Consider the following 13142-nt stretch of genomic DNA (forward strand, 5'->3'; position numbering starts at 1 on the left):
AAAAAAAAAAAAAAAAAAAAAAAAAAAAAAAAAAAAACACATCATAGTAAAATTAATACCTTCTCCGCTTCGCATCGAAGCTAAAAAAAAATTAAAACAAAAGAAAAGTGTATGACAAAATATTTCAAAATGTTTTATCTCTGATAAGGCAACATTCAATAAAATGGGAATATCATAAAATTCCAGAAGACAATATGAGTGCTAATTATGCACACATTTTGAACAAAATGTAGTTTGATACTTAAAAGTTGTAATCTCTAATAAGCTTAAAGTTTTAAGAAATACGAAATGACAAATAATCAACAAGTGTGATGTAATATTTTTCAAATTGTCGTTAAAAGTATGTATATAATAATAAAGTTAAGATAGTGAGTTCTTTTCTACTCAAAACACAAATAAAAATGTGATGTAAACGAAATGTCTAATTTGGATTTTATTTCATAATTTTTATTATGTCATTATTCAACTCTGACAAATTTATACTTCCATATTTTACACACACATCTTAAAATGAACGTCAGAAATAGATACACGAAAAGATACATAATTAAGTACGTTAAATAAGTTTCAAGTAGTTTAAAAACAAAATAGAAATTAATTTATTCTAATAGTTTAAAAAAATTATAACACCAAAATAAAATAAACTTCTAATCTTAGTGAACCTTTTGGTAATTTAAGATTAACATAAACGAGTTTCTTAAGGATAAATTTGATTAAATTAAGTTTCATTTATAATAGTATTAAACTAGAGCCTTATTTGAACCAGAACTAAAATTTTTAAAAGATTTCACATTTTTTAAATGGCTAATATTATTTTTTTTTAGATTTTCTTTTAGGTAAAAATATCCTTAGTTTCAGTTTTTTTGCAGTGGCCGATTAAAGGAAGTGAAGGGGACGCATTCTTCTTCTATCTACTATTGCTACTAAAAAAAAATTTCCAAATAATATTGAAATCATTTTTTTTTACGAGAAAATTGTTTTTATTTAAATATATATACATAGAGATAAATATATATTAAATTATTAAAGATAATATGTATAAAAATTGTAATTTAGGAAAATGTAACTGTACAAGGAGCAGAAAAGATTTAAATGGAAACGTATTTTGCTTAGCACAATATTTGTACAGTAAATACTCCTAAGAATAATAATTTGTATAAAATACGTATTAAGTTTTGAAACATCCTTTGAGTTGTTGGATACTTACCAATTAAAAGAGATCAAAATATTATGACAGTTCTGATCAATTAGAGAATGGTTTTCAAGTAACCTTCATGAGATGTAAAATTAATTAAAAAAAAAAAATTAATTTTTAAATGTTTAAGTTAAATCGTAAACCAATGGATTAATTTTGATGGGAACGTTAATTTGATATTCAAGTCATATACTTCTGTACGCTAGGGAACACAACACACCCTTTGCTAGTTTTACTGTAACAAAGGGAAATACAGAGAATGAATTCACCATGTCGAGAGAGAATTACGCTTCAATTTTAAGCGGGAAAGACTTCGTTGTTAACGATACGGACGGCCCAAAAGCAGCTGAAAAGTAGTTCTTTGTCAGTTACAGCATAGTAATACTAGCAAACATTTTAAAGAGGTAAAATTAAATGTTTTTGTAATCATAGAAAATGTAATAAAGAAAAATTTAAGCACTTTGCTTTGAATTATACTCCTTAGTTAACTTGAATGTAAAAAAAATATTGAGACTATTTGGTAACAATAGATACCTTTTTGAATATTTTATAAGAAAAACTTGAATAAAAAAATTGTGCTCACAAAAATTAATTTAATAAAATATTATACATATTTTTCACGAAAAATAAAAAAAATGCAATTATGGTTGGTTGAACAACTAACTGGATTATTATAGCAAATTAATAAAAAAATAAACACAAAACTGTACATTTTATCCGAAAAATAAACTATGCAGCTTTGCTAGTGGCGAAAACGAACTAAGTCTAAATTCTAAATTAAAACTAATTCTTGCCATTTAACCAATCCCTCGCTATGACCTGATATCAACAAAGGGGCTTATACCTATTTGACTCAGAAGTTAAATATCTGCTATTTTATAATTATTTAGTTACAAAAATATACCATAAAAAAAAAATTAATATTTCTTGTAGTATACAGAGTGTTCATTATATAATGAAAAAGGATTCTATTATTCTAATTGTTTCTAACAATTGACTTGCTTCCTTACTTATTGAACACTTTGTATATATTAGTATTATTAACTTAGTACAAAAATATTCACATAATACTTTTAACGACGATATCACAATTATAATATTAAAACGATCAAGCCTGAAATAAACGTAAGTTATTTCTTAACAATTACAATAAAAATAAAATAGCTTCAACACATTCAAGTATAAAATAAATTGAAAGAATTTTTTTTTATTAAGTTTAATGTTAATATCTTTTGGATATTTTATACTATATTTTTGCTTTCAATAAATTATGATTATATTTCAAAATAAAATTAGTATGATATAAAAAGCACTCTGCCCTATTTTGTTAATATTATTACTATCTATATCTCAAATTATTACATTTTTTCTATTATGAATTATAATTCATACATATTATAATATATAATATATAATATATATTATATTATTATAATATATTAATATTATCAAATGATTTTATAACTCAGACTGTTTTTGATATTATTCAAATCTGAAAAGAAAAAAATTCATTTGTACGATTTGTTATGAAAGTAAAACATAAAAACTATTATTTATTTCTTTACGAATTTCTACATATAAAATTCCACTGAAGAATAAAATATAAGTTTTTTAACTCAACAGTCTTACAGTACTGGAATACTACAAAGAGAAATTTTTTACATCGTTGCCATCAACATAAATTATAGAAAAAGTTATGAGTCTATTCCTTGAAAGATTGGAAAAAATTATGGGAGTATATTCTGTTAAAATGCATAGGAAATTTAGGCGTATAAATACAATAATAGCATCACAATAGTTTTTTTTATTGTTTACGAAGCTTTTCAACTGCTGCTCACACATATTAGCATATTTTATACAATTTAGAATTTTTTATTTTTTATCAACAAACGTTATTTCGTCTGCATTTTCAGTGTCATAATTTGTATAGGATTACCATACAATTATAATACGAAAGAGTTAATTAACGACTAAACATTCAAAACAGAATAAGTAAATTTTAATAACAATTATTATTGAAAGCCGTAAGTGAATTTAATTTTATGGAGCACAAGAGCATTACCCATGAAGTAAAATACCTTATATTATCGTTACTTTTAACGTTTCATAAAAATGTGTATGGAGGAATTTTCGACATATCTGTCATCTATACAGTATCGTAAATTATATTGTATACCTGTTAGTATGCCGGCGTTTAAAACTCTATGGGACCGTAACTTCCGGTCTCCATCAACAGACTCCTCTGCTATCGTTTGTTATTGAAGCTCAGTTAGAGTATACTTTTACTATTAATATTATAACTTTATCATTTTACCTTCCTTAAGCTAGTAATATATGTACACGGACAATATATTACTATATAAATAAAATCAACGTTCAGTATTATCCGGCATTATTATGTTGATCATGGCGACGTCAAAAACGAAGGTAATGGATCGAAAAAAGTTATTAAAAGGTTAAATCTCTTAATCGTTTTAATATGATCTGCAACCGACGATGCTAAAAAATGGCTAAAGGCTAAAATTGGAGTTTTGTAAAAAACTATTGTGAGTTTGCAGCACAGTATAAGATAGAAAAACATTCAAGGACAGTAAATCTTATTACGGTTAAGAATTTTTAAATAAAATATTTTTTCCCTTTTGTTTAATATATTTTATTAATATTCCACGATGGCAAATACAAAACATTTGCTGTAATTGAAATATTACGATATCTTTAAAAACTATTTGTTTTTTAAATAACGAGGATTTATTATGTAGGTTAAGGATAAATGATGTATGCAAACAATTGTAAATTCGTATAGACATGTCTAAATATTGACTCTTTTTGACAAATAAAACTTCAGATACTCAATACGATAAATTTTATATTCAACATAATGTATAAAGTAGTAAATATAGTGTAAAATAAATCAATATAAAGTGTTTAATTAGATAATGTTCTGTAGTTGTTTCGAAATAATCAGAATAGTTAACAATAATTTCTACATAAACTAATTTAATTAATTTTGAATGCAAAGCGACCTAATTCTGACAGTATGATAAGTGGTCGGAAATGAGAAAATGGCAAAACTAGGTACCGATGATAGAAAATAGCGACAAAACTTAAATTGATATTAATAATTAATTTAACAAAAAGGCACTAATATCAAGTAAAAATATAGGCTGTGTAATCTTTTGTTTATAAACTTAATGCACGACGTTAACGCTAAAAGTAACTGGAATTTTGGTAATCAAGATAACTTATGAAATAACTTTTAAAGTTATGAATTGTCGTGATACTGTATGAACGTCTAATCTAAAATAAGTTAAAATTAGAACAATTTCTTATATAGTCACACAACTGAAAAACCGAACAAAGTAAAAGACGTTTTTCAATTCTATAGTTCAGAGACGTTGTTAATTTTAAACACTCCAAGATTTTGTTTAGATGAAATAATCTCAGAGTACATCTGAAAGGATTCTATTTGACTGCTTATACAGTTGTAATATAACATAATGAACAAAACATTTGACTTTTCTAAATGTATTAAATTTTATAAGAAAACAGTTTTATAAAAAGATTTTAAAGATTTTCCCCTATTTTATGCGTTTTAATGTATAATTTATTTACATTGTCAATCAATGTACACATGTAAAATTAAATTGACGAAATAAATATAAAGGCTTATCAGCAACTAGATAGTTGGCATTCCATACAATGAAACTCAAGGTTGTAAGAATTAACATCTATTATTTTGTTTGTTTTTTAATTTACTCACATCACATGATACAATAGTAACGAATTTCCGCTAACAGAGCCAAGACTGATGGAAAATAATAATAACTATATTGATTAATATCCAATTAGAGGGAAATTGAAACGGATGAGTTGTTGATAAAAAAATTCTTTATCGATTATTCTTTAATAGCTTGTTTATATTGATACGTACATATACACTTATCACAACTGTCTGATTAAAATGATAACTAGTACCTTTTATAAAATATATATTTTATTGTCAATGATTTTTAACATGCAATAATTATAAAAATAGTTAAGGAAAAAGAAATAATGTATAAATATTTTTTCAGAGTTAATTTATCACTATGGATATCACTTAATTTACTATAAAGGCATTATCTTTTTAAATAAAATGATAGTCAACTTATTGTTAAGTCTTATCGCTTATAAGAAATATTACCTGTATAAATACCTGTATAGATATTTGGGATAGTTTCCAACTAGGCCATAGTTGATAGTAAAGTCTAGAGAAAAAATCTCGGTCTGCAGTGATTTAGCGTATGATCTTATATATATCTTTTTTGATACTTTGGAAAGGTGTACAACGTAGTCGGTTTTTCGTACAGTTGTAAATATCTAAAAACAAAAGACATTTTATTTCGTATAAAAACATAAAATCGCTACTGAAGATGAAATAATACTCTCTTTGGGATTTTTTTCTGTCAAATAATACATGAATTCTGTGAAATGCATTATATATACATCTCTTACTCATATATAAAAGAAATGGTTAACAAGTCGACGACAAACGTTCATCAATTTAACAATCGGTAATCTTATTCAGAGCTGAGACCATGTCAATAAGAGATAAATCGTATTTTCAAAAGGAATTAACAATCAATAATATTAGTTTTACTAGAAACTTGAAAATATTTAATAATAAATCATTATGGTAACACATATTGCTGTCTCACTACTGCCACCCATAAGCTCTAAATAAACCAAAAAAAAAAAAAAAGTAGGTTTTGAAATTTTAAATTGTCCTAAAATTCGTTTGTAAGTGAAACTAATTACATAGTAGGTAATCGATTATTAGTTTAGTATGTGTGGAGATATTTTGTCAAAATCATGTGCAATGAAAGATTTCATGAAAGGAATTTATTGTTTCAAGAGTTATATTTATTCTTTTTTTCGTTTATTTTATGTTTTATTCACTTAGTAAATGAATTCGTTTTGATAAATATATGTATTTTTATTGAAGTAGTTTTATTATAAAATAAGAAATTAATTGATTTTTCTTGGGATATAAACTTGCGACGGATTAGCGATAGACTGTCACTCTGTATCTACAAACGAGCTGTTGTACAAAATGCTATTCACTTAAATAGAATATTAAGTATTTATCTTAGTTTAATGAGAAAAAAACTTAAGAGGAAGGGGAATTAAATTTCACTTGACCATTTCGACATTTGTAAATTATCAAGGTGTTAGAGAATAAAACTTCAATGCATTTATCACTGTCTAAATTAACCTCTATTTGTTGAGGACTTAGTTTCAAGTGCTTATTAATCGTCTTTTTCGGTTAGGATAAACGACATTTAATTGTTTACACCTCGTTAAGTTACGATATTCAGCCAAAATTAACAATAGAAATGTTTTTAACTTTGAAAACGGAAAATAAAACTGAGAAGTATACAAGTAATAATTCACAGCATATAATAGATATTAGACTTGAAAAACAAATAGAAATTAAACAATAAAATAATATTGCCAATATTTGACAAAGGTAACAAGAATAGTAAACAATTAATTGCAAGTGTACTTTGATAAAAAAATTGATAGGAAACATTTAAAGACATTTTTGGGAAAGTAATTTTTTCTAAGGACAAATAGGTATTAAACTAGAGTTTTAATAAGTACTTTGTGTTATTAAAATTAAAATTATGTATGCAACTCCTATAGGACCACGATAAAACAACTAAAGCTCATGGAATAAGTATTTTTTATAAATATATAAAAAAGTGCATGAGTTGAATCTGAAAGAAAAATTAAGTCAGTAAAAAGTTTAGTAATAAATTTTTCCTGGTACTGTTCGACCGTTTTGAATTACCACAGCTTTGTCCATGATTTCAACTGAAAAGCGGCGGCAGATTTTATAATATTAGTTCGGAAAATAAAGAAAAAAATCGGGTCATTTCAAAGGAAGACGAGTATCTTCTTATATATAGGTATTTTTTTTACGACACGGGCGGGATAACTTTAAATTTACAACTCTGCTTTGAACTGGTGCGTCTGAGTATCAATATGAATTTTGCATTGTAAAACAGTGCATCAGCTAAGGGTTTTATGATTACAACAACAAGTGTAAAAATATGATATACTTGAGAGGGGTTCAACTTTCAGGAAGAAAATAAAAACAAATAGATATCGTACAAATCCAGGAGTCTAAGAATAATTAATAGTAACAATTCCGTGTCTATCAATTTATTATACTCCGAGATACACTTTATTTATTTATATTCATTTTTGTACACAAGAACAAGTTAAATCGATTCATTGCACTGGTTAATCTATTTAACACATTGAACATTTTGGGACGCCTTGCCCCGAAGTGTTACTCAACACAACAAATGTAAGCTGGCATTAACAACATATCTCTAATAGTTTACAGAATTATGTGACATCAACTGAAAGATCTTCAACCTTTAGCAGTGTTATGGCGTATAAAAGTTTACAACCTTTTAAGTTGTAAGGGAAATACAAAAGCATTCGGTAGTTTGGGTACAGTTTATTTCAAATGTACGACCAATATTTGTCTTGGGATCGGTATTAACATCTCAAGAACCATTTAATATGTTAAATGGGTGTTGTTGTATTTTAGATTAAAGTTTGTTAGTTTGAGTAATAGTTTTTATTTCGTTGTAAATTACTTTTTTAAATAATTCATACAATTTAGACTATATTAAAATAAGTTATGAAAAATATGATTTTAACGTAATCTAGAACGCAAAAAAAGTTTAAAAAAATTATTACAGCACAATGACAATTCTATCAACAATTATAAAAGTTGTCGTTTGATTTGTTTCAACTGGTATATTGATTGTCCTATTATAAAGGATATAGATATAGTAGAAACATAGGAAATTTTATGGCGAAAAATACTAAATACTGGAAATCAACAAAGTGAACCGTTAACAACCTTCTGCAGGGGTCTACATAATATTTCATTGCAATGCAATTTATTCTTTAGAGTAAATAACTAGGTAGTTCTAAAAGATTAACTCTCCGGTCCATAGAGAAAATTCTTTGGTAATGTATTTATGAGTTAATAAATTATGCAAAATAGTTAAAAAAATATATATAAAACGAAAACAAAACATTATTTGTGTAAAAAACTTTTAAATTTTAAATTTTAGTAATGCAGATTCGTCTAATTGTCAGAACTACAAACATGTTAGACGGAATCAAAAGAAAAAAATAATCGAAATATAAAGAACGCAAATAATTGGACGAAACTAGAACGTTGGCAAGTGCTCTCTTGAGAGATTTTCTTTAGATTTTGACTGTGGTGTGTATTGTTTGCTGTAAAAAATGATACATAAGTCCATAGGAGTAATGACTTTCACAAACGCCTCCTTATGTGTAATAGTGTTGTTTTTTTGACAATTTACAGGGTTCAGAGTGTAGTGAATCACAAAAGCTGTTTTTAACAATGTTTTCACAAAATAAACTTCTGGTACTATTTTAAAAGAACGAAAAACCGAGGTAAAATTTAAAAGTGAGAATTTAATTTAAGAACACACACATTAGTTATTAAGAATTTAATAAAAAATGTGGAATTAATTTACAACCATAGTGCATGCTTTTTTTTGTGTCGTTTAAATATTTTTATATAGGTTTACAAATAAGTTGAAGTATAATGTGTGTAAAAAAAGTAACGTAAAAAACATGTCTATAAAACCTAAAAAACAGGCATGTATTTCATGTATATATCGTATACCTGAATTACACATACACAATGTGTATGTGTAATACACATATTTAAAAAATACATCCGGAAAAGAAAATAAACAGTAGTCGGCCGTGGAACACCGAAAAAGAGTATTTTCAAAGCTGTAAATTTTGTTTGTTGCTGAACCTTTTCTGTTTTAATTTTTTTAAGTGTACATAGGGAGTATTATTATATTTACCTTGAAAAAAATATTTTACACAACAATCATTTATATTTTATGGTATAAAAACTAATGTTCTCGCTGTACATCTGATCGTATTAGCCATATAAGAGATTTGAGAACTGTATTTAATAAACTGTATTTATGTTTGAAAAAATTAGAACCGATTAAAAAAAAAATATTCTTTCAGCTAGGATATACATATACAACGTTATATACAATATTACATTTTTTTTTGTGTTGGATAGTAACAACAACTTTGTATAATTTTATTGCTTTTATTTGCCTTCCAACAGTGAGGAAAAACATATTTTGACAAGATTTAAAAAATAAAATAAACATGATGACCGTTTGTTCAAAGCACTACATCATTATTTCGTAATAACATTGCGTATTCCCCCAAAACATTCAATGTAGTTCATTTGTAAAGAAGTTACCCGAGATGAAACAATAATATAACAGTAGTAAATATTTCGTAGAAGGACATGATTTCACGCAGTTATGGTTATATTTAGTTTATCTGATATGAAATCTAAAATATCCCGCAGATTAGAAATTGGAATCAACTAGAGAAATGTCATGAGCATGGAACAGTAAATCATCTAATAATGTTTACCAGAATAATATAGACCAAAACTATACTTATAATATGACATTTTGATTGAATAATGTGAATAAATTAACACATGGAATATCAAAACGGTCATAAAAACTATACAGAGTTCTATCAAAAAAATCTTTTAGCAATAGCCACTCAATTTCTCAAAAAATATTAAGTTTTTGAAACCTTTTATTTTGTTATTTTTTTAGTTACATATGTATTTCTATTTATCTATAGTAAAATAATTATTTGGTTCATTCCTTATATCTTATAGGTGTGTCAACTTAATTTTTATAAATGGCCAATATATATATATATATTATACTAGCTCATAAAAAAGAAAATGACTGCTCTATAACAACTATTGGACCACTATTTAAGAAGTTATAAACAATTTAATGTAATGACAGGAGGTGAAGAGTGGGTGTTGCTATTTTTAACACTAGTCATTTCCCGGTCGTACTCTTGCTGCCGTTATGTTTGAAAATATGAATAACACCCAAAATACTAGTCCAAAAGTTTTTATTGACCAGTAATTTTTTTAACCTTACTATAAAATATAAGGAATGAACTTAAAAATGATTTCATAACAGATAAATGAAAATACATATGTAACTAACAAAAACTAAAAAAAATTTAAAAAAAAACTTAATATTTTATGAGAATTTGAGTGGCTAGTATTAAAAGAATGACCCTATATAAATTATTTAAAGAAAATGTCTTGTATGACCATTAAAATTATAGCTGTGGCATATAACCTTGTAAACATTTTTTATTTAAACAGAATGAAATTTTATTCAATTTTTTTTTTTTAAGATAAAAATTACGGTTTACTATCATAACTTATTGTGATTAATAAAAAAAGGTCAATATTGTTTTTAATTGTGTAATAAAATATTTAATTTAAACGAGACAAAATTTGTCCTGAATTATTTTTTTTGGGTATGAATTTTGGGCGTTTATAAGTTTATACTAAAATATAAAATAAATTCAGTCCATATAAAACGAATAGATTACTCATGATTAATATTATTTAAAATTATTAATTATTTCCATTATTTTTTAGTTTTATATTAATATTTTTAATTTCGTCTAGTCTAATCTCGTTTTTGGTATAATTCTATATTCAAAATCCGATAAGTTATTACAGAAAAACCGTAATTTTTATCTAAGAAAAAATAAGAAAAATAGAAAAAATATACATTTTCTGTACGCGATAAAAGAATTTCAATGAGGCTGAAAGGTAAATTCTTCAAGACTGTAGTGAGACCAGCTATGATGTATGGTTCAGAGTGTTGGTCGGTTGATAAGAAAGTAGAGCAGAGAATGAGTGTAGCAGAGATGAGAATGCTTAGATGGATGAGTGGAGTGACTAGAAAAGGATAAGAAATGAGCATATAAGAGGGAGTATAGGTGTAGCGTCAATCGTGGATAAGATGAGAGAAAATAAACTCAGATGGTTTGGTTATGTTATGAGAAGAGAAGAAGTCGTAAGAACAATTGTAGAAATGAATGTTGAATGAAGACCAAAAAAGAGATTGAAAGATGTTATTGAATGCGATATGAGGACAGCTGATGTGAGCGTAGAGGATGTGGGAGAATAGGGAGATTGTGTCAAGTGGAAGTTTAGGATAAGAATGGCTGACCTAATGTAGTTGGGATTAAGGCGAGGAAAGAGAAGAAGAAGAAATATACATTTTCTAATATGTTCTATTTCATAACTATGATAAGAGTACAAACGTAATTAACACCATAATGTGAAGAAATTGGTTAATACCCAAAACATTGTCTCTAAGTCAATTTTTCATAAACAGTTTTATTTTTAGCAATAAATAATAATGTTCATTAAATAAGTTACTATACTTAATGGAAATCTTAAAAATGGTTTTAGAATAAAATAAACTTGACTTTGTTACAAAACTGTTTACCTTTCATAATTTTTTGACATTAAGATGTTTTACGTATACACGTTATAAACGTAAAATATTTTTTGTAAGATTTAAGAAAGGTAGAAATAATTGTCAGAATCTAATTGAAGTTGACGATCTTAACAGATCTTTGAAACGGTAAATTTTTGATTTATAAAGAATATTACTTGCAAAAGCCTTCCACCGTGACGTTCTAACAAACTTTTAAAAGACTAATGTATGTCTTTAAACATAGTCAATGTGTAAGTGTATGGTTAATAAAAATGTTGTTTTAATTTTAAGGAAAAAATACGAAATTTAATGACTCGTGTTTAATATTGTATTTCCATTTGCTAAATAGGCAGTTCTTGATTACTATTGCGATATTATTATTGAACTTGAGTGCCGAAAAAAATTAACAAATAAAAGTGCTATGCAGAATATGTCGCCTTCAAAGCCCACGCATGTCTTTAAACATTTTAGGATTTAAGACAAAACAAATATAAGACAGTAACTGAACTTTATATACCCGATTTTATATAATAAAACTAAACAAACTTTTTGTTTATAATTAAAATTAAATTCAGATACTTAAGGATCTGCTAAACTAAAATAAATCAAACATATTATTAATTATTCTATATAACTTGAATATATATGAACCACTCTTTACGACAGTATATAAATTACTTAAATAGTAAATCATACAATTATGTAAAACATAACTAGGCTCTTGATACATTTAAATGTACTATACATAATACCACTATGATAATCCAATACATGAAATTAAAATTTACTAATGTTATCCCAACCAGTGAGCATCATTTCTTTAGCTATTCACAAAATAAAAAATACCTATTTGATGGTTGCCAAAATTACATTAATACTATATATTAACTTTAAGATATTAAAGTTAATTAAAGTGCTTACAATATAGACAACAAGAAATTATAGCTTTTGTTATCGTTTATAATATTTTATCATTAATAGTAAACCCATAATATTGATAAAAAAAATATCTTTTTTAATATTGTAACATAATTAAAAATTTTATCGGTAACTTATTTAATATGATTATTAATGAAAGCATTCATTATGCAATTTTAAAAATATACTTTAGGTTGTAACATTTAAGCAATAAATTTAGAGGTCCAGCCTGGTTGTGTTGAAACAAATTATTTCTTCTAAGGATGAACGGGATCTTAAGGAAAATGTTCGAAGTCCGAATATTAATTATAATCACATAATATTACAAAAATAAATTGTGATATTTGAAAATAAATGTCATTACTTAAAAGCATAAATACAAATATGATATAAGAGATGAATATTATTTCTTTGTCGAGATAATACTTTGTTCTCTTACGTATTAAATATACGATTACAATGAATGAATACATAAAAACGCAATTATATTTTGTTCTTATATTTAAATATGCTTTTCAGAGATATATAATACATAAAAAATGAATTAAGAAAAAAACATTTAAGAAATTAAATAATTGAGTTCTTTATTTTGCATTAATAGCGTATCAGAGAGT

At 25.6% G+C, this 13142-nt stretch overlaps 1 protein-coding gene across 2 annotated transcripts in view; it reads right to left on the reverse strand.

Moving 5' to 3' along the window:
- Nucleotides 1-13142, reverse strand: part of LOC126895107 (fat-like cadherin-related tumor suppressor homolog) — a 122469-nt gene that overhangs the window by 61128 nt on the left and 48199 nt on the right. For both annotated transcript variants that reach the window (XM_050666605.1, XM_050666604.1), the window contains exon 3: nt 5391-5554. The gene's annotated coding sequence lies outside the window, so the exon portion shown is untranslated. The remainder of the gene's footprint in view (nt 1-5390; nt 5555-13142) is intronic.

Source organism: Daktulosphaira vitifoliae, unplaced genomic scaffold, assembly GCF_025091365.1.
Source record: "Daktulosphaira vitifoliae isolate Bord-2020 unplaced genomic scaffold, ASM2509136v1 Scaffold_1, whole genome shotgun sequence".
Classification (NCBI taxonomy): domain Eukaryota; kingdom Metazoa; phylum Arthropoda; class Insecta; order Hemiptera; family Phylloxeridae; genus Daktulosphaira; species Daktulosphaira vitifoliae.